Raw genomic sequence first — 23337 nt, 5'->3', positions numbered from 1 at the left:
GCGTCGGGGAAAGCGTCAGTAAAGTGATGGGGAAAAGCGTTAAGAGAGAGTCAGTGTGTGGGGCGGCGCTGGATCCGGGAGGGAGGAGGGGTTGTAGGAAAGAAGGTTGTGAGAGAGAGAGAATATGAGGTCTGTATTTATTGTGTGTGTGTGTGTGTGTGTGTGTGTGTGTGAGAGAGAGAGAGAGAGAGAGAGAGAGAAATGTGAGGTCTGTATTTATTGTGTGTGTGTGTGTGTGAGAGAGAGAGAGAGAGAGAGAGAGAGAGAGAAATATGAGGTCTGTATTTATTGTGTGTGTGTGTGTGTGTGTGTGTGTGTGTGTGTGTGCTGGATTGCAGGGTGTTGCTGTTTTTATCCGAAACGCTTTCTCATGTCACCTGGAGAAACTTCAGTCTGGTACCCGGAAACCTTGAAACGCGAAATAAAAAAGAAAAAATCCGTGTTATTTGGCGTTTTGCGTGTTAACTAAGTTTGGAATATTTTCGCGGTGTGGGGGGGGAGGAGTCGGGGGGTGGGGGGGCTGCATCTCCTCCCTACCCTCCATACTTAGTTCCTGTAATGTTCCTAACCTGCTTGGGCTTTCATCCATACATCTACGTAGTTTCATTCCTTTATCTTGAAAACTGTGAATAATAAGAAAGTGGGTCGTGGATAGGTATTGTGCCCGAACCGTCATGTACAATTCGTGTGGTGGTGCAATCATGAGGAAATATCGTTGACAATTTTCTGCCATTCATGTGTCCGAGTTACCTTATTTCTCATTCCTGCTCAAACGACGGATGCTATTTTTCATTCTGAGTGTGTGTGTGTGTGTGTGTGTGTGTGTGTGTGTGTGTGTGTGTGTGTGTGTGTGTGTGTGTGTGTGCTCCATATTGCAGTCTCATTAAAATACTTCACGTAACACCATCACTGCCACTACCGGCTGAGGAGTATCGGCGAACTTTTGCTAATGGGTTTATCTCTAACTTAATTGGGTTTTAAATATAGTGACAAAATTCCAATCCCTCATTGTGAAAAATGGTTATTTATTATTATTATTATTATTATTTTATTTATTTATTTTTATTTTTTTTCCATAGATGGTGTTAGGGATCAAGGTCTGTTCCCCCCCTCTCCCCCAACTCCCAAGCTTGTAGTTTCTGTGGTACCGGGGGCCGTGAAGGAAGGTTCCTGTTACCTCCTCCTTAGCGGTTTATTTTTGGATATGACTGGTTATTATCAGTGTGTTTGCTAATTATGCTGAGTGTGGTGGTAGTAGAATAATTAAATGACAAAAGGATAGTAAGGTGCATTAAGGAAAGTAAATCGCATAGGAATAGGTGTTAGGGGGCTTCCTTAACCGACGAGACTACGGGCTATTGTCTGTTGAATTCCATGTCGTAACCAGGATTTCATTTCCCAGGAAGGACCAGAATGGGTGAGGTGGAGTCATCCCTCGTCTCTAGTTCTTCCTACAAAAAACAAATCCAGGTTACAACAAGGAATCGATAGTAAATGTGTTTCAGAATTACACCCCTGCTTATTGATTTTTCACTTCGTCTGTGGTCGTGGAGAATATAGCGTTTTTACTTTATTATTTATTTATGTATTTACTTATTTTATTTATGTTGTAAACTGGGTCGGGAGAGGGGGCATGCGGACCTCTGGCCTTTGGTTCCTTTTTCCTTGCATTAAAAAAACAAAAAAGTACGTTCCTCTAATGGCCCCTGTGACCTTCCTCTGGGCCACATCGCCAGACACAAGTATCTTCCCAAGGGTTGACGAATACTTAACGGAAAAATCGAGCCTTCTGAAACACGCAGTTGTAGAGGCGGGGTTTTCGTTGTGTTTCGCCAGTTTTATATTTTCTTCAGACGCGGCTGGGACGTTTATTTTTTTTATTTATTTATTTTTTTTTCACTATAGAGGGTGGCCCTTTAATAGCACTTCACTAGAAATGTATCTGGTGGTGTCTTGTGTGTTGTGGAGACGGCTGGGTATGCTGGTGTGGGCGTGAGTGTGGCAGAGGGAGCAGGGAATGAATACATGATGCAGGATAGACATTGATAACACTGACAGGCGTACCTACAACACAAGAGAAATTGACTGCCGGAGTACAAGAGCAGCGTTATACTGTATATTGGCCTCTGTATTTTTATGGATATATTTAGCACTGTAGCTTAGACAGAGAGAGAGAGGGTTACTTGATAAGTGGTAGTGTGTAAGAAAGAGACAGGAGGTGTATTTTTTTTTTTTTTTTAAGAAAGAGGGGGGAATTGCTTGAAAAGTCGAAGTGCGTAACAGACAAACAGGAAGTGTATTTTTTTTTTTTTTTTTTTGGAGAGAGAGAGAGAGAGAGAAATCTTGAAACTTAATAATAACAGGGATTGTCTTGTGCCAGTGATGACTAAAACCATGCAATCAGTAAAAACACAAAATACAACGCAAATTTTCTGAAGCTCTCATGCGCGACAACGACAGTGTGGCATTGGTTTCTCGATCACATTCACTATTCCACAAACACGTACACCTCTCACGCGTTATCGTGTTCGTCCAGTAATTGTGGTGGTAGTAGTAGTAGTAGTAGTATTGGTGATAGTATTGTATTGGTGGTGGTGGTGGTAGTGTAGTAGTAGTAGTACTAGGTTGTGGTAGTAGTAGTAGTAGTAGTAGTATTGGTGGTGGAGGTGCTGGTAGTAGTAGTAGTGGTAGTAGCTGTGTTGGTAGTAGTAGTAGTAGTAGTAGTGGCTGTGGTGGTAGTCGTAGTAGTAGTAGTACTGGTGGTAGTAGGAGTAGTATTGGTGGTAGCAGTAGTAGTAGTATTGGTGGTAGCAGTAGTAGTAGTATTGGTGGAGGTGGTGGTGTGGTGGAGGTGGTGGTAGTAGTAGTAGTAATATTAGTAATTGTAGTTGCAACCCCAGGCTCCTCTGAATATGAACCCGGTGGACTATATGCTGAAATTGCCCATCTCCTGAAGTGAGCCATCCTCTTTGGGGGATATTTTACTTATTTGTGACTAAATTGAAGCATAACATTGCACACTAAGTACTTGATACAGTGTTACAGATATTTTTCACACGATTTTTTCCCCCCTTTTTAAATCGCGTCAACACCCACACGTACCCACATAGTGAAACTGTTTCTTGTGAAGACAGAACAGTTTTCTGTTCGACTTGTATCCTCATCGTGCAGTACTCAAGGAGAATCGAGTCGGGCTGAAGACTAATATTTACACACACACACACACACACACACACACACACACACACACACACACACACACACACACACACACACACACACACAATTCAGTATTTATCTTCTCGGTACCACACAGTTACAGTATGTGAGTTTCATGTTATTTCTCCAGAACAATGAACGACGCTAAAACACAACAACAACCCAGCTATACTCTTTTCACCTTCACTTGGTCCACCTTTTCGTCCTTTTGCAGCCAATTTCCCGTAGGTCAGTGGCAGAGAAAGACAATCCCGCTGCTCTACATCCTCTCCATTGTACTTATTTTTGACTAGCATCATTATTCTAGTGTTAAGTTATTGTTGCAACTCGGCATTCAGGATGACGAGATAGCAGTTACAGTGGCCCTTATTTCCGACCGTTAAAGAAGCTCCTTAACACCTCTTTCTTACCGATTTATTTTTGTATACGACTGGCTGAAATCGTTTTGTACGTTATGCAGAGATGGTGATACTTGAAGGACTTTGGTAGCACAGAAGAGGACAGCAAGGTGTAATCAAGCCAAACAAATCGCTTAGGAAGAGGTGTTAGGGAGCTTCATACGAAAATACGGGTCCAAGTTAGAGTTTTTGAGTCACGTGTCGGGTGCTGAATCCTGTGCAACCGCGAACCATCAGTAAGTGAGCGGTTGTTTGTGGAGTGGAGTGGGGCGTGAAGGTCATTGTCCGGCCCAGTGCAGAGTGACGCGCTTGTGACGGGGGATGGTACGGCGTTACGGAGCCCCTGTACCACTTTTAGGCTTGTACTCTCGTCGGATAAGGAGGCACCCTAGCACCTCTTCCGTAGCGATTTATTTTTCAGACTACGCATTAATAGTCCCATTTTTGCTTCTTATATCTTTTGAATGTCGACGTAGATTACATGAATGTCTTTTAAGCCCGTATTCTCGTAGGGTAAGGAGGCTTCTTATCATCTCTTCCTTAGTGACTTATTTTACAAACCCTCCATTAATATCCCCCATTTTGCTCGTCCCATCTTTTTAATGTCAACATAGATTGCATGAATAGCACACAAGAATATAGTAACGGAGCAGAAATAGAAATAAACCGGTAAGGAAGAGGTGTTAATAAGCTTCCTAACCACATGGGTACACTCGCGAGAGAGAGAGAGAGAGAGAGAGAGAGAGAGAGAGAGAGAGAGAGAGAGAGAGAGAGAGAAAATCGCTACCCGCAAACGATTATTCAGAGCAGGAGAGACAGACGGTAGTAAACGGGTATTCAGCCACTGCATTTTTTTTTCTTAATTTCTCGTGATTCTGAAGAAAATAATCATCCGGATATACCAAAAATTGATATGGCCTCCTCTTGCTGAAAAGGAAGGGAGAGGAAAGTGGGTGGTGTAAGAAGAGGAAAAAAGAAGGAAGAGGAAGAGGAGGAGGAAGAGGAGGAGAAAAGGATGAGGATGAGGAATAAGAAGAGGGGAGAAAGGAGGAGGAAGAGGAGGAGGAGGAGGAAGAAATGACAAGAGAAAATGGGGCGGATGTATGGGACTAGAGAGAGAAGACATCATAAAGTAAAGAGAGAGAGAGAGAGAGAGAGTCATACCCACAACTTTTTCTCCAGTGACGTCACCGACCATGACTACAAAACTCGTGGGCATTTCCTCACGCTTTCTATCCAGAGAGAGAGAGAGAGAGAGAGAGAGAGGATGTCAAGAGTTACATAGATATACAGACCACATCAAAATCCTTTCTAGTGATAAGGCCTTCATAAAGAGAGGAAGTGTTGCTCTCTGTTAATAGAAATTTAGACAGGATGATTGAAGACACACACACACACACACACACACACACACACACACACACACACACACACACACACACACACACACACACACACACACACACACACACACACACACACACACACACACACACACACACACACACACAGTTAAAGGTCACCAGGATATTAGAGATATAATACGTAATAGCGAAAGAAGGTAACGCAATACAGGCTTTGAACAGAAAAGGCAAGAAAATTGAAGATAGATTTTAAAATAGAGAGAATGAGAGTGAGAAAGCCTAACGCAGTATTAAGCCTTTATCATCTTTGTCTTCTTCACTGTAGTCTTTGCTGCCTCCAGACGATTTTATTCAGTTTAGGAGACTGAGAGAGAGAGAGAGAGAGAGAGAGAGAGAGAGAGAGACATTCCTAAGTTGGCTAAAACCGTCTGGAGGTCGCAAGAATAAAGTGAAAAAAAAAATCTTATCGTAGGGGTTACAGAAGACAAAGATCGAATCGGTGTATTTCCAAGAGTCCACCAGGATGAGGAAAATCGTCTGTAATAGTAGTAGCAGTAGTAGTAATAGTAGCAGGAACATAATATAAAATAGTTCTTCGTTGTGTAGGGGGTTAGTGAAAAGCTGTATTAACCCTTCCAGTCCCAAAATTCTCTCCCAAGCTGAGTATAATCGTCTGAAGGCTGGAAGAATACGAAGAAAAAAACTTATTAACAGTTCTTATGCCATTACTTAGCCCAGGTTTTCGTCCTTGTGCAGATTATTTTCACTTTGACAGCACTTCTTCGTGACTAGTATCATTGTAGTATTAATCACAGTATTCGAGGTAGAGATATGGGAATTTTCGGCCAAGTTGGAGTAAAAGGAATATAGTTTTGACGTGTTAGTGATCACAGCTCTGACATGTGACTCTGATCTCATTGTTATGGCCTGATTCATGCCCACGCACAGCCCCACTACGGTACACGTGCACTCTCTCTCTCTCTCTCTCTCTCTCTTTCTCACACACACACACACACACACACACACACACACACACACACACACACACACACACACACACACACACACACACACACACACACACACATTTCCAGCTTTATAATATCACAGTATCAAGTATTGAGAGAGAGAGAGAGAGAGAAAAGGTGTGTGTGTGTGTGTGTGTGTGTGTGTGTGTGTGTGTGTGTGGTTAAGTCACTGGCAAACTAGTGAGAATCACCTTTGTACACAGAGCCACCAATACCGTTCTCTTTCCAGTTAGTTTGACTCACTTGATCTTCCTCGTTGTGTGTGTGTGTGTGTGTGTGTGTGTGTGTGTGTGTGTGTGTGTGTGTGTGTGTGTGTGTGTGTGTGTGTGTGTGTGTGTGTGTGTGTGTGTGTGTGTGTGTGTGATGTTTTTACAGGACGAGTCAGGTTCGTAATGTGAAGACTTGTTTCACTATTTTATTATACAGTACATTCCTTATACAGTATTTGTTTCGAACACACACACACACACACACACACAAGAAGGTAGCGTGTGTGTGTGTGTGTGTGTGTGTGTGTGTGTGTGTGTGTGTGTGTGTGTGTCCTTCACTCTAGACACCCCAGGTTGAGAATTTGGGACACCCCGCTAGTCGCTGACTGAGTCCCTCCCTCTTCCCTACCTCCCTTCTCCTTTCCTTCATTCCTCTCAACCCCCCTCTTCTCACTTTCCAGTCCCTTCCCCCTTCCCCATGTCCCTCCTCTGTCCTTCGTTTCTCCTGCCTTCCTCTCTTCCCCTCTCCATTCTCCTCCCTCTTTTACTTTTCCTTTCCCCCCTTATCCCACTATCCATTCATGTCTACTCCTCTTCCCCCTCTTTCTTTTCTCCATCCATCTCCCTGCCTCTCTTCATTCCGTTCCCTCCCTCCCTCCCTTTCCTCCTGGGCCTTCCCTTAAATAGAAGGTTTACTAGATGTGGTATGTATGCTTGTCGTCATGTGTCCTGTGGTGTGATATGTATGGGAGCAGGTACGCATGATAAGAATGTAAATGTATGCCACCATATTTAACTGTTCTGGCATGGGATGGTAATTGAAGTACTGTTAGTCACTGTATGTAGTTTTATACTGTAGTAATCCCTTCAGCCCCATGACGTATTTATTAGTCATTCTTGCTGCCACCAGATAATTTTAAGTTAGGAAAGGCGTCTGCTACTGTGGACGTTAATGTGGGTTGCGTCTATTTCCTTCAGTTGAAAAAGTCGTCTGGAAATAGTAAAGAAAAAAAATCATCGTCGTGCAGGGGTCGTTCATGTAATAGAATACAGCTGGAACAATGCCAGTGATTATGGAGAGGAGCATATACTTAAATGTAGGGATTCTAGATAAAATTTGTAAAAGCGTAAAGCCAAATAATTATTGCATCTAAACAGTTAGTAGGCATGAAGATTTGTGCATGCTTCCTCATTCCTTTTGAGATTGTGTAATCCTTCTACCACTACAAAAATTCATATTCATCTCGGTACACATAGCATTCAGTCAGTCGCTTTCCTCCTCCTTCCCTTCATTCCAGTCATTCTCCTCCCCTTCTCCACTTCCTCCGCCTCCCACTCTCACCTCCTTGGTCTAATACCTTCTAGCCTTCTCCCTATCTTCCCCCTCCTCCGCCTCTCATTCTTCACTCTCTTCATTCCTCTCCCCCTCCACTTCCTCCTCCCAATACCTCGCTCCATTCTCCTTCCTTCTCCCCTTCCTCCCCATTTTTCTTCATTTCATTCCTCTCCCGCTGCACTCCATCCTTCTTTCATCCTCCGCTTCCTTCACCTCCTCCCCTCGCACTTCCCTCCACTTTTCCCCTCCCTCCGCGGCTCTCTCCCTCCAACTTTCTCTACTGTCTGTTGCCATTCACTCCAGTTCATTCAGACATCAAGAAAAAAACACTAATGTGGAAGTCTGTCCTAAACCCTCTCCCTTCGATGACCTATATATATATATACACGTGTGTGTGTGTGTGTGTGTGTGTGTGTGTGTGTGTGTGTGTGTGTGTGTTATTCTTGCCCTCCAGACTAGTTTATTCAACTTTGGAAATAACACAAGTACTGAAGGGATTAATGAAGGCTATATCTAACCCCCCCCCCGTTTGAAAAGTCTCTCTTAAGCTGAATAAAATCGTCTGGATGTAACAAGAATATAGACTACGTAACGGGATTGAAGGACTTAACCCTTTCGCTGTGGCTGGTGAACTAGGGTAATTTATTCAAGCTAACACTGACGATTTCTTCAACTGAGAGAAATTCAAGAAGTCAGGGATTATGAAAACGAAGAGATAAAAAAAAAAAAACTCGAAAACTTGTCACAAAAAAGAAAGAATGGAAGAAGCTGTCTCAAGTAATCGTATAGAGACCAAAAAATTTCTCGCGTAACCTTTGTCGGGGAAAAAAAAAATCAAAGAACTCTTAAAAAAAACTCGCGTAACATTAGGCAGAAGAGAAAAAATAAGAGCCAAAAAAACCTGCTGAAATAACCTGTCTCAATTAACCTTAGTCAGAAGGTTTTAAAATCAGATCATCCGTCACAGAAAGTCAAATAACCTTCGTCAGACAATGTAAAAAAAAAAAATAAATAAAATAAAAATAAAATAAAATGTAACCCGCCAAAAGTCACCGTTTCGCTTCTGTTCGTACACCAGTAAGTTTTGTTTAGGCCTAAGGAAAAGGTGAGTGAAGCAGGAAGAAAAAGGGTTAGGAACTGGGAGATGAAAAAAGAAAAGAGAGAGATGAAGTAAAAAATAAAAATAAAAATGAGAGCATACAGACAGCAGAAAGTGAATATAACTAGATGAAAAGAGATGGCGGAAAGAAACGTGGGAAGAGATCAGGAGAGAAAGAGAGAGAGAGAGAGGGGAGGTGGAGGAAGGAGGAGGAGGGCAAGGAGAGAAGAAGAAATAGTTGAAGCTTCCACGAGGACCATAAAGGCAGACAACAGCCAATTTCTTCTAAGTCCAAATTTTCGCCGAGAATACGAGCCCCGGTAGTCGAATGTTACAGCCAGATCCCTAATTGCTATGCCGTGTGAGTACGAGTGAAGAAGGGAGGTGGATGGAAGGAATGATGGTGATGGAAGGAGTGGAATGATGGAGGTAGATGGAAGAAGTGGAATTGATGGAGGTGGATTGAATGAATGAAATGATGGCGGTAGGTGGAAGAGTGGAATGATGGTGATGGAAGGAGTGGAATGATGGAGGTAGATGGAAGAAGTGGAATTGATGGAGGTGGATGGAATGAGTGAAATGATGGCGGTAGGTGGAAGAGTGGAATGATGGAGGTGGATGGAAGGAGTGGAATGATAGAGATGGATGGAAGGTGTGGAATGATGGAGGTGGATGGAAGGTGTGGAATGATGGAGGTGGATGGAAGGTGTGGAATGATGGAGGTGGATGGAAGGTGTGGAATGATGGAGGTGGATGGAAGGTGTGGAATGATGGAGGTGGATGATGTGGAGTGACCGCAGGTGGATGGAGGAAATGGAATGTTGGAAGTGGATGGAAGGAGTGGAATGATGGAGGTGGATGGGTGTGGAATGATGGAGGTGGATAGGAAGAGTGGAATGATGGAGGTGGATAGAAGGAGTGGAATGATGGAGTTGGATGTAAGGAATGAAGTGATGGTGATGGAAGGAGTGGAATGATGGAGGTAGATGGAAGGTGTGGAATGATAGAGGTGGATGGAAGGAGTGGAATGATGGAGGTGGATGGATGGTGTGGAAGGATAGAGGTAGATGGAAGGAGTGGAATGAAATGATGGAGGTGGATGGAAGGTGTGGAATGATGGAGGTGGATGGAAGGAGTGGAATGATGAAGGTGGATGGAAGGTGTGGAATGACGGAGTTGGATGGAAGAAGTAAAATGACGGTGATGGAAGGAATGATAGATAGGTTAAAGGAGTGGAATTATCTAGGTGGAGGGAAGGATTGACGGTGCTGGAAAGAGTGGAATGATGATGCTGGAAGGTGTGGAATGATGATGCTGGAAGGAGTGGAATAATGATGCTGGAAGGAGTGGAATGATGATGCTGGAAGGTGTGGAATGATGATGCTGGAAGGTGTGGAATGATGATGCTGGAAGGTGTGGAATGATGATGCTGGAAGGTGTGGAATGATGATGCTGGAAGGTGTGGAATGATGATGCTGGAAGGTGTGGAATGATGATGCTGGAAGGTGTGGAATGATGATGCTGGAAGGTGTGGAATGATGAACGTTGTGGGAGGAGGTGTAGCTGGATGGGAGCCAAGTAGGTAAGTTGACCACCGAACCGTTCTTGCCCCCCCCCTCCCCTACCTGCCCCTCCTTCTTTCTCCCTCCTCCCTCATCTCCTTCTTCCCTCCTCCTCTCTCCTCTCCCTCCTTTTTTCCTCCTCTCTTCCCTCCATCCTTTCCTACCCCTTCTCCACACCTCATTTCTTTACTGTTTTAACCTGCATGGCTACCTACCTTATTCATGGCTTCGTCATTCCTTCCCCTCACTCTCTTTTCTCCTCCCTTCATTCTTTCATTTTTCCCTTTTTCCTTCCCTCCTTTCTTCCTCCTCCCACCTCTCCCTCCTTTCCTACTCCTTCTTCTTCCATCCACCTCCTTTTCCTTCCATCCACTCCCCCCCCCCTCCATTCTCCACGCCCCACTTCACTACTTTCCAACCTTATTTTCAATATCTCCCTGGCAGAATAGGACAAAACCACGACTGCAGCTAACAAGCATCAAATCCTGATATCAGTCTCTTGTTATAGATTTGTGTTGAAGAGGGAGAGTTGGCAGTTTTACGCCTAATTAAATACGGGGATGAGTTGATGAGGATGCTGTTAATTGTGCAGTCATAAAGAAAAGGACATAAATAAGTACCGGTTAATAAATAAGTAAATAAGATTTAAAACAACTTCAGTTTCTCTTCAGGGGTCGAGATGGGGGGAGGGCAAGATTTATGGCTGGCGAGTGTACGTATAAGGACCAGTGCATGGAGGTGGGGAGGTAGGAAAGTAGGGAAGTGAGGGAGTAGAGGATGGAAGGAGGAAGGGAAGGGAGGAGAAGAGGTGCGGAGGGAGGAGGATTGAAGGAGAGAGGGGAGGGAGGTTTGAAGTAAGGAGGGAGAAGAGGTACGGAGAAACCAAGGCGGAAAGAGGGAGGGGAGGGAGGTAGCAGTAAGGAGGGAGGAGCAGAGGTAAGGAGGGACGAGGATGGAAGGAGGAAGATGAAGGAAGTTTGGAGGGAAAATAGGATGAGCACAGACTTTGCCTCGCGAGTTGCGGCCTCCCTTTCTGCTTTACTTCGTCACCTGCTTCTTACATTCCCTCACTGGCACCTCTTAGCACACTCATGGTCTCGATAAGTCCTGTACTCAATTCCATTTAACGCCAGATGATTATTTTCAGATTGGGGTGTTAGACTTGCTAATCCTTTCCCCGAGGGCCAGTAAGTGCCACGCACCTTCACATGTCACCATCATGCCTTAATCCACCCCACTCTTACCATCTCAGCATCGTCCACACGCTTTCTCATCCAAAACTCTCTCTCCAGCAGTTTTCCTATTTGGCACACCCATGCTATTATGGAGAAAACTGCATGGCTTATTATCCCATCGTCACGCTGCACCGTCACCCATGCGTCACATCCGTCACTTCACTTCCCACCACGTCGCCTCTATCATGTCATCCCGATTACGTCACTTCCATCACGTCATCTCCATCACGTCACCCCTGTCACGTCATTCCTTATCACCTCTATCACGTTGCCCTTTATCACGTCACCTCCATCGTCATCCCTATCATGTCACCCTCGTCACGCCATAGCAGTCGTATTCATGTAGGCTTATAACCAACTTTCCAAGTGAAGAGGTCTCCGTAGAAGTTTAGTCATGAATCTTTGCTCTTTTGTGTTATTAATTTTATTATTCTTGTTTAGCTGTGAAATGTTTGGTAGCTGTGTAAGTGAAGATTTTACAAGGTTATTTATGGCGTTAGAATTGTATTGTTGTTTAAAGACCCAGGTTAGACCTTTAAGACAAGAATGACCAGTCGCACTTCCCTCAGCGGCACCACTATATTAATGAAATGAACCACAACTAAGCCTTGTATTTATTGTATAGATAGATAGATAGATATATAGTAGATAGGTAGATAGATAGATGTATATATTGTACATGCTTCAAAACCATGAGAATTCGTCCATTGGTACTGGTATGAGCAAGGAGAAGCAAGTTGGAGTTCTGTTTCTAAGCGTGGCATTGGTACACAGTTATGGAACTTCCTGGACGTAAGGTGTGGTGAACACATCACGCAATAAACTAAACATCGGAGTAACGCGTTTGTCCAGTTGAGCCTTTGGTTTGGTCAGATTTTGCTAGTTTTAAATTATCTGCAACCAGATTGGGAGGAGAATGGATTCCAAGGCTGTAGGAAGGAGGCGAGGTGAGGTGAGGTGAAGTTGTGAGTCAGTAGGGTAATGTATGCAGGCGTGGCATTGGTGGTGGTGGTGGTACGAGACGACGCACTGACACGACCGTCATATGGCAACAACCCGCCGTGTTCCACTTGCCTTGCCACCACCAGTCAGGAAATGGCCACACAGGCATGTTTTTGCCATCATTCATGTAGCTGCCATACACTTTCCAACAAACTTGCAGTGAATGTTAACCTTTGACGACGATAAAAATCTTAACTGTTGTACTTTCGTTACCGCCAGTTTCCTTCAGCTTAAGAATGACATTTCATTGTCTTGGAGTTATAAACATTTTCCAGTAACCCTTTGACGAATAAGCAAGTCTTACAAATTCAATCTTGATAACGCCAGACGATTTTATTCCGCTTAGTGTCATAGCCTTGTGTAAGGGATAATGGGAAAAAATACTAAAAGCAATGCAGTACAGTATCTGATAAATGTAAACGTATATGGAGACTTGTTTACCATGGAAACCGAATATAGTTCTTGATAAATATGATACCAGTGTCAGGAGCTCCTGATGAGGCTGTATGTACAACACACAATCGTTGATTTACAGTCCAGATCCCTCTTTCAGTCCTGGGCACAGACAGAAATGGGGCAAAGAGACCCTTCCCAGATGTCTCGTGGTCGGTCCGGGGAATCGAACTCGAAACCTTAGTCGCGGGTCAAGAACTCTTCCGATTGCACCACCGCACCCTCCTCTTATTCGTAGGGGTCTTCCTGTGTACAATATACTTTCAGACTGCGGTGTGGAGCAAAGTTTGTTTAAAGTGGGTCGTCATGTAAACCTTTCACCCTGTAATCAACGTTTTTGCCTTTTTTTTTTAATTACACCTTTTCAGCCGCCCTTTGTCATGAAAGTGTGTGTGTGTGTGTGTGTGTGTGTGTGTGTGTGTGTGTGTGTGTGTGTGTGTGTGTGTGTGTGTAATTGCAGATTAACTCCCTGGAGCCTGCTGCGTCCTCACATGTTGATAATGTGACCTGTGTCCAGTCGTTATTGTAACTGTATGACATCAGCGCATGCAGAAGGTGTTTTTTCTTAATGGTCTATTTGTGTGAGTGGAGATGACAGTAACACAATGCTTTGATGACTGGAGGCTGATAAAGGCGTAGGAACGCGCCATCCAAGACTATCCCAACATGACCTATGTTTCTCAAGGTGACTGGTGAGAAGAACAACCACAATGACAAACGAAAAGTTTCTTCTAAACAGTTTCTGCGTCAGTTGTCCCCCCTTCCCCATAATAGAGAATAAGAGATAAAAACAACTCTCTATTGAGGATAACAGTTGTCACCAAAGTTTTTTTTTTTTTTTTCTGCCATTGTAGGTTTCCTTATACTTTTTTTCTGCATCAGCGATTTTGCAGTATGCACGAGTGTATTAGTTTCAGAGGATCCTCAGAAATAACTGAGCGTTTTACTTGCAGGTGGCAGGCATGGGTAGCTGTACAGACATCCTGTACAAATAAATATATAACCCTAATATACTAAGATATACCTAATACCTATAGTAATTCTGTATCACTTTCACAAATTGTATCTGCTTCACGCTCTGTATATGTCGTCATGAAAACCTAAGTTGTTCGAAGATCTCCTCCTCCTATTGTAAATGTCTGTAAATCAGGTTTTTGCAGTACATCACGGTAACACTGGGGTAGGGAGGTTAGGTTGGTGAGTCTGTGGTGATGCTGAGGGTCGGTATGGTGGCGGGGGCGTGACCACCACATACTGAGATGTTCCTCACTGGGCCGTACTGTTGGTAGAGAAATTCCCTAACATCTCTTTCTTAGTCGTTTATTTTACGTAATGCACCTTAACATGTTCAGTCAGATGATTTTTTTTTTTTTAAATCCTGCTACTTCCAGATGATTTCCTTTAACCTCTCATTAAAGGGGTTAGAAACAATTTCCGTTAATCTCCTTTGCTAAGAAGGGGCTCCTCAGACCTATTATAAATCGTCTGGTTGGAGCAAGAACAAAATATGAAGGATCACTTTTAGAATTAATTTATGTACATGTCAGCGATAAAATACTAAGCATGATTAGCTCCATTCGGGAGGTATGTAGCTTACTGAGGAATCCATGGTAACCGTTTTAATACCGTTCATGTTAATGGTTCGTGCGCTGGCCATCATCATCGCCAGGTAATCGTCGAGGCGGAAACGTAAGAGTGAAGGCCTTGTTTGGTATGTTAACAAAAACCAGGGACTGGGGAGGCGGCCCCTAGCGACCCAGTCGATAACATTTCGGGCCTGGTCACACTGAGGCTGGAATCAAACACTAACGCAGATTTTCAGAGTGCGTAGGTCGTGATAAGAATGTGGAATCAGAACACCTCATCTTTGTGGGTCACGTTTTGGGTATTCTGTTTCTCAGTCACCTGCATCATGTCTGGTACTGAGAAACGGAATGCCCAGAAGGTGACCTAAATAAATCGAGGTGATCTTATTCCAGCTTTTACCTCGACCGACACGATCAGACATTTGGCATCAGTGTATGTCAAAGTCCAACCTCACTGTGACGAGTCTGCCTCACTGAAGTGTTTGGGTTCCTGACTGGACTATACACATCCCATTCCTTTGTGATGTCAGGGAGGCAAACGGTTATATATTCGCTGTTATGGTGGCACGATCAGATAGCGGGTAAATTATCCACGAAAAAACTGGTAATAAAATAAAGTGGAGCCTATAGAAGACAGGTGTTCGTCTCCTCTCTCTCTTTATTGTTTTCCGGACATCATTTTGCCATCATTGTCATCACCATCATTCTAGAACATAGCTGGACCGTGGCGATCTTGGCATTCGGAACTCAAGGTGTGTGTGTGTGTGTGTGTGTGTGTGTGTGTGTGTGTGTGTGTGTGTGTGTGTGTGTGTGTCATACATTCAAAACTTGCTTTCTTCTGCTTATACCACTTCACACACACACACACACACACACACACACACACACACACACACACACACACACACACGGGGGGGGGATGGGGTCAGGTAAATAAATATGTATGTATGTACGGAAGTCAGGATAGGGGAGGGAGGGAGAGGGGAAGAAAGTAGGTCAGTAGGGAGGATGGGGACAAAAATATCTTCTTCCTTACGACACACTTACACACACACACACACACACACACACACACAGAGCAAGGAAGGGCAAATCAGTCACACAAACATAACTGGAGGGGCAACGGGACTCCTCTCTCTCTCTCTCTCTCTCTCCCTCTCTCTCTGTGACACTAATATTGGGTCCTACAGACACATCACGTGCCAGTAAATACAATGTTGTGAGTGTGATTTCATTTTTATATTCCAGTCATTTTTAGATTTGTTTTTTCAATTTTCGAACTAGGGATGTTAGATAATAGCCTTCATTAACATCTTCAGTCCTAGGATGCGCTCTTAACCCCTTCCATTCGACGACTTATTCTGTATTTCATTTCCGCTAACTTCACGCGATTTTTTTTCTATTAGCAACGTAGCACAGATCAGTCGTAGAGAAAGCGTTAATGAATTCTGTATCTAATTTCTTCTTCGGTAGGGAGCTGAATAAAATCGTCTGGAGGCAGCAGGAAGATACTTAGAAATACGCCATTGGATTGAAGGGGTTAGCTGAAGAAAATAGCCTGAATAATACGTCATCGAATTGAAGAGTTGAATAAAATCGTCTGTTGGTTTAATAAAATAGTCTTTTGGTCGAAGAAAATCGTCTGTTGGTTGAATGTAATCGTTTGTTAGTTGAATAAAATCTGTTAATCGAATGAAATCGTCTGTTAGTTGAATAAGACCGTGTGTTAAATAAAATCGTCTGTTGATTGAATAAAAGTTGAATAAAATCGTCTTGGTTGAATAAAATCTTAATTGAATAAAATCGTCTTTTATTTGAATAAAATCGTCTGTTGGTTGAATAAAGTCGTTTGTTCAATGAATAAAATTTTCTGTTGATAGAATAAAATTGTTAGTTGAGTAAAATCATGTTAGTTGAATAAAGTCGACAGTTTCATAAAATCGTCTGTTAGCTTAATAAAATCGTCCCAGTTGAATAAAATCATGAATAAAATCGTCTAGTATGAGAAAGAAGAGGATAAACGTGGGATCCTGGTACAGAAGGGGTTAATATGAATGTATAAGACAGTGGTAAGTCACGCGAGAAATATTAAAATAATTACGCGCCTTAATGCCGTGTGATTAGGCAGTGAGAAATAATAGAGATAATAGGGAGTTTGGCGAATTATAGAAGATCCCACGTATCATGGTGAAAATGGGCAGCAATTAACCTACTTTACACACTGAGCGTCTTTGTGTGATGATGATGATGATGATGATGATGAGGAGGAGGAGGAGGAGGAAATGTCAGTGCCTTGGACGAGATGACTGTTCAAACAACGTATTATTTCTGTCGGGCAGGACAGTCACGTCACAGCCAAAGATCATTCAACACACCAGCCCTGCTACATCTAGGCAAGCTTATTACTACCTCATCTCTTAATATTTCCAGGCAGGCTTATTTCTGCCTCATCTCTTAATATTTCCAGGCAAACTTATTTGTACATCAGCTCTGCTATTTCCAGGCAAGCTTATTTCTACCTCGGCTGTACTACATCCGGGCGAGCTTATTTCTGCCTCAGCTCTAATATTTCCAGGCAAAATTTATTATCCCCTTTGCGCAGGCACAGGTTTGGGTCGCAGTTTATTTTGTGCTTATCTCTCTCTCTCTCTCTCTCTCTCTCTCTCTCTCTCTCTCTCTCTCTCTCTCTCTCTCTCTCTCTCTCTCTCTCACCACCAGACGATTTTATTCAGCGTAGGAGAGAATTGAAGGGATTATATATAACATAAATTCTGCCCAACAAGTTGAATGAAATCGTCTGGTATGGGTGAAGAGAATGAGTGAGTGACGTCCGCTGGATGATGAGTTTAAGAATTGTTTAGGTAATATACTTAATCCCTCGAAACTCACTACGTGCAGTAAACTATATAGGAGGCCGGAAAATAATTGTTCACTCCCATACTGATCGCACAACACACTCAAACCGTAGTATCACCGTGGGAAAAAGAAGAATGAAAAAAAAATAGAGAAAGGAAGAAGGAGTGAGCGGTATTATCACCTTGAATAAAAAATAAATAAATAAAGAGAATGAAGGATATCTCACACCCTCTCCTTTTCAAGTGACTAGATTAGAAAAAAAAAAAACTCATCTTTTCTTCAAGTGATTACGCTCATTTCAGTCAAACTTGCCCAAATATTTCAATTTTTCCATCTTCTCACACCCTCTCCTTTTCAAGTGACTAGATTAGAAAAAAAAAAAAAAAACGCATCTTATCCAAGTGATTATGCTCATTTGTCAAACTTGCCCAAATATTTCAATTTTTCCATCTTCATTGCTGACTTCTAACAGTAGACTAGTACTAAAATACGATGGTGTTGCGAAGGAGTGCTGTGGAAAGAATGTAGAGCCATAGCGTTGTCTTTTCCTGCCACTGAGCTACGTGAGGTAAGCTGTAAAAGGACGAAAATCTGGGTTAGGTTAAGGTGAGAGAACTGTAGATGACAAAAACTGATCCCACACCCTCTCGTCCTGAAGTGGCTAGATAAGAAAAACTAACCTCACACCCTCTCGTCTTGAAGTGACTGGATAAGATAAGACTCGGTATCTCTTTATTTCGAGTGTTTGTAGTACCTCCTCATCTGCTGTTTATTTGTCTTTTACTCCTTCCTGTTGACTGCTTTTTTCACCGGTATTGTTTTACCATTGGCGTAACATAGGGTAGTAATTCTAACATGATGAGCTGCAGCAAATTGTTTCAGAATGTTTGGAATTGGGCATGTGGTGGGGTTGTGCTCAGATTGATCGAGTTCTTAGAGGTGAATTTTTTTTTCTTTTCTTTCTCTCTCTTTTCCTTTTTTTCTTTTTAAGTAGCCAGTTCCACCATGTTTGTTTTCTCGAACAGCGGTCATATACCGATGGGCACGTATTGTTGAAAGTTTGTTTAAGTAGAATTTCATTATATTATATGCACCGTACTTACAGTATATTACAGTCGTTATGTAGTCCCAAGGCTTGTTCTTCATGATGCACTATGATGTCCACCAAGCCTTCTTTCATTACACCTTTTACGGGCCAGGTATAGATCAGAGTTATATGGTTTGCCTTAGAGCGAACTACACATGCTCTATAGCCAGTAACCAAACACCCGCTCTTGTCAGCCACCAAGGACATGTATCGGGGTCAGAAATGTGAGCAAGCAGCCAGACCAGTTTCTAACATGTAAACGCCTCCTACCCGCAGACGAGCAAGGCCACAAAAGTCCGTGTTCTCGTGGGCATAAGGAACTCTCTAGCATCACTTCCGTGCATGATTTTTTCGGGATGCAGCGCGCCAGTATTCTCTTGTATAATGTTGATGGTGTAGGTGGCGTAGAGGAGAATTTTTAGATGAACAATGAAAAATAAATCACCAACAATACCGTCCTTAGAGAGTGATTTCATTTTTGTAGAGTCCGTAGGGAACATTGCCATATTTCGATTTTACTGAAGCGGTGAAGATACTGCCACCTTTATTTTCACGCTTCAAAAAATTAAAAATACGGTATAGTGTTGTGGCGACGATGAGAGGTTTAATAAATACAGTGTAAGGTACAAAAAATGGTGAGGAAGAGGTGGTATGAAGATGGAGGGTAGTAGTAGGCGGCGACTCACCTGTGTTGTGTTAGGTATGGAGAGCGAGCGAGGGACGGAGGAACCTGTCTGCACCGGGCCCAGACGTAAAGTGAAAACCGGGAAGTCCTCAGTCTACCTGGTTCTCTCTCTCTCTCTCTCTCTCCAGCTGTCTTTTGTTTTTTCGTCCGTGTCCGGTGTGTTCCCTGCTATTAACCTCTTCAGCCCAAAGACGCCGTTTTCACCTCATTCTCGCCGCTACCAGGGGTTAATGAAGGCTGTATTTAACCCCCCAGTTCGAAATATCAATCACACTCTGAATGAATTGGATTGGAGATAGAAAGTAAGATTAATACGACGTTCCGTGGATGAAAGCGTGAAGGGGACCTCTCTCTCTCTTTACTCCGTATTCTCGTCTGCTTGGGAGGCTGTCTTGCACTTCCTTAGCGGTTTAGCATGGGGGAAAAATCTGCATGGGAAATTAAGCTCTAAATTCGGCCAGAACTCACATAAGTCGCCCTGACCGTCATACTTAATAACGAGTTCTGTGTATGTGGGTCGTGGCAGGGTTTTTTCAGATTTTAGTCCAGCACACCCTACACAAGGTATTTTCGTTGAGGTTATTGCCATTCAAGACAGTACTAGCATGACTACTTCTCAAATAACCACCTGAGGACAACCGGAGTGGTGTGCAGGGCGGTAATTTCATTCAGTCTAGGTTAGGTGTTGACTCCCATCCCTATAAGGTCCTGATGCCTCCACTCTATACACCCTCATGCAGCCCTGGATCCGTATTCTCGTCGATTAAGGCAGCTCCCTAACACCTTTTCATATGTGCTTTATTTTGTTTGTTACACCTACTGCCCTCTTGTTTTACATAATTTCTCCCAATATCGCCATACTCTGCATAACAGAAAAGAGGATATTAACCGTCCATATCCAGAAATAAATCGCTAAGGAAGAGGTTATAGGAAACTTCCATACCACTTATTTCTTGGGTCCTGCATATCAACCGACGAAGAAGAAAACTTTGGATCAGTGCCTATCAACTGCACGGGATTCACCTTGGCATTTTTTTTTTTTTTTTTTTTTTTTTACCAAGTCACAGCTTTTTCTGCAGCACGGTAAGCAGCAATCGAATTTACTTCCTGGTCCCCATTTGTGCTGCTGAGTAAACAGGGACATGAAGGAAACAAACTTTTTCCCAGAGTCTGACTGGCCCTGGAATCGAACTTTTTTTTTTTTTTTTTAAATAGTTTTGGACTTAAGTGCTAACCACAACACCACCGACTTCTTTTTCTTCCTCTTGACATGCCGTTGAGGTCGATGAAAACAGTGCAGCTGTGAGAACTAGCCAGAGATGCTGGGATTATTTATATACCTGCATTTATTTATGTATATAGCAGCCAGCCATCCTCCAGCTTAGAATAAAAGATCAAAGGCGACTTGCACGATTGAGAGAGGAACACGCACAATCAGAGAAACGACTCTTCCCAGTTTCGTATGGAAAAAAAAAAAAAAAAAAAAAAAAAATACAGCTGGCGAAGCTCAATGAAAACCCGGTGTTTACTCGTGCGTTTCATTTTTTTTTTTTTATATATATTCATCAAACATTGGAAAAATATTTGTGTCTCACTGTACATTCCCCATTGTGAGTCTGCCCCCATCACAGCGAGTCTCCCAGGCAGATCTCCTTAAACAATATGGAGGAATTGGAGTGTGTTATTAGAAAGTTGTCTCACGTCCGTTTCATCTCCAAGAACATGAATCAGAAAGGAGGAAATTACCTGTATTCAGCCCTTTTCCTCCAGCCGTATTCCCAGAGTCAGGGAGGTTGAACTTCTGTCGCTGCCGACTTTGTGATGGCAGATTATTCAGTGGCGATCACATCTTTAATAACTTATGCCTAAAAGTGTTTGCCAATCCTTGTCTTTAATATCAAGCTAGTTTTTTATGTATTGGGAGCTTCTAATAACCATATCCTCTCCAAGTTTGAGACACCAGCATGTCACATACTGACCATCTGAGATGGTATGTAATGTACTACACTCTACCTCCCAGCAACTTTCAGTTCTCCCTGCCTACATTGTCAGGGTGTGGAGTAACATTGCTCTCTTACAGCAAGTCGGACTTATTCTCTGCCATTCCCAACGCATTTGACCGCAGATCAGTCAGTACCTCACTGGAGCCGTACTTAGTTTCCAAGTGTCGTGTGCCAAATTAACCCATATGCGTAGCAAGCCACAGTCTATTCTTTAAAATCTCGCTTTGGAAGGACAGTATTCTAGCTCCTCGTCCTTGAACCACCAGCCAGATCAAACATAACCCTAAGGACATGTGGTTCCCATTTTTTTAAAAAGGCATTTACCCCGTCAAGACAAGAGTTATATTCTTGTACCCCCAGTGACATCCTCCTTCCAGAATTAAACTAATATTTAGAAACTGTAATGTAAAGTCCCTTGAGAGTGAAAAGCACACTGTATCTCTCTGTCCATCTCCAGATCCTTAATTCCGGAGAAGGGAAGAAAAAAAATGTAATCTAATTTATTTTCATAGTCATTATGCATTTTAGCAAAAATGATATGTGATAATATAAATATCAGTGACTCGAAAGAAATACAAGAAACACATCCATTGGAAAAATACTTTCATGCTTTTCACCACCCAACTTCATAATTCCATAGTATAGGTGAAACGAAAGGAATTGTTATTTACAGTTGAGCTGAAGAAATATGTTTCAAGATTAATGTCTTGACTCTGATAAACACAAAAAAAAACACACACACACACACACACACACACAAAGAGAGAGAGAGAGAGAGAGAGACACACACACACACACACACACACACACACACACACACACACACACACACACACACACACACACACACACACACACACACACACACACACACACACACACACCACTCGCCCTGGTTTGCTGTTAAAGAGACTGAGGCGCATATAGTTACTCATTATAATAAAAATTGTAGTGGTCGGTGGGGGTGCTCAGCATCCACTCACTCGATGTAGTGCTGCTCTCGGGTGTCTGCCCTTTCCTCTCCTTCATTTCTTCCATCCTCTTCTGTCTGTTTTTTCCTTCATTCTTTCCTCGTCCTTCTGCCTGTTGGTGACTCTACACTGAATGACAACCCAAATGGTTTCTTGTACACCAGGAAATCATTTACTGTGCTGGGTGGTAACCATATAACCAAATTAGGGCGCCTGGTGGTTTAATGGGTAATTATGGTGCTCCAGTCGGATTGAGCCGGGGAAGGTTTATATCCAAGGGATGGTTGGAGTTTATTGCTCACGTAATGCCACTCAGGGATGAGTGAGGCTGGTCACTCTTATCTAAAATGTCAGGACCAACTTGCCTAGCCCCGGGCTCCTACGCTCCATATGGGGCAACATAGGATTGGATGATGAATGAATGAAATAGAAATTGTTTGAAATATCACAATCTTCTGCGTACAACTTGTCCTTTAAGCTGGGTAAATAGGTAACTATAAGTTGTAGTGAATATAATGGTTAGTATTTCTGCCATATACTGAAGACTTAATTGCAAAAGTGGCATAAAAACAAGACAGCATATAACCAGGATTTAGTATTACGTGAATCTTCTATAGCTGGATAGATGTGTGAATTATGTACGGATGGTTACCAGTATTTGTTGATTTTAATATTACCATCCACTATAGAAATCACTCGGTATGTAGTGCAGTACACCGTATATAATGTATGTGCGTTGTACCGTGTTAACTAATATCATGGACAATGCAGTAAAGAGCATTGTGTCATTTGGCACTGTTATATCTTCGTAAGTCGCTCCTTTGACCCATCTGTTCAGGGTCAGGTAGAACTGTGATGATGCCATAACGTTGTGTGTGTGTGTGTGTGTGTGTGTGTGTGTGTGTGTGTGTGTGTGTGTGTGGTTTTTTTTTCCCAAAAATAATTTTTTCAAAAGTTGTCAAGTACTTCCGTATCACCTGTTGATTTATAAAAATGACAAAAACATTACGTCTATTGGCTGTCTGTGTTTAATGGCTGTAATATCATAATTTTACACACAGTATTATACTTCCCTTGTTTTCATCTGACGGAACTTGGCCACTCAACTACGAAGTTGTGGGTGCGTGAAATTCGATGAGCTTTCGTGATGAAGTAGAAATGAGTATCCTTTGTTACTAGTCAACTCGATCCTCCAGTCTAACTAAACCAGGCCATTAACTGAGCAGAAAGGAGTTAAAAATCTT

The sequence above is a fragment of the Coenobita brevimanus genome, chromosome 25, assembly GCF_032717465.1.
Source record: "Coenobita brevimanus isolate Jiangsu-jjx chromosome 25, ASM3271746v2, whole genome shotgun sequence".
In the NCBI taxonomy this organism is placed as follows: Eukaryota; Metazoa; Arthropoda; class Malacostraca; order Decapoda; family Coenobitidae; genus Coenobita; species Coenobita brevimanus.
Note: the sequence above shows the minus strand (reverse complement) of the source record.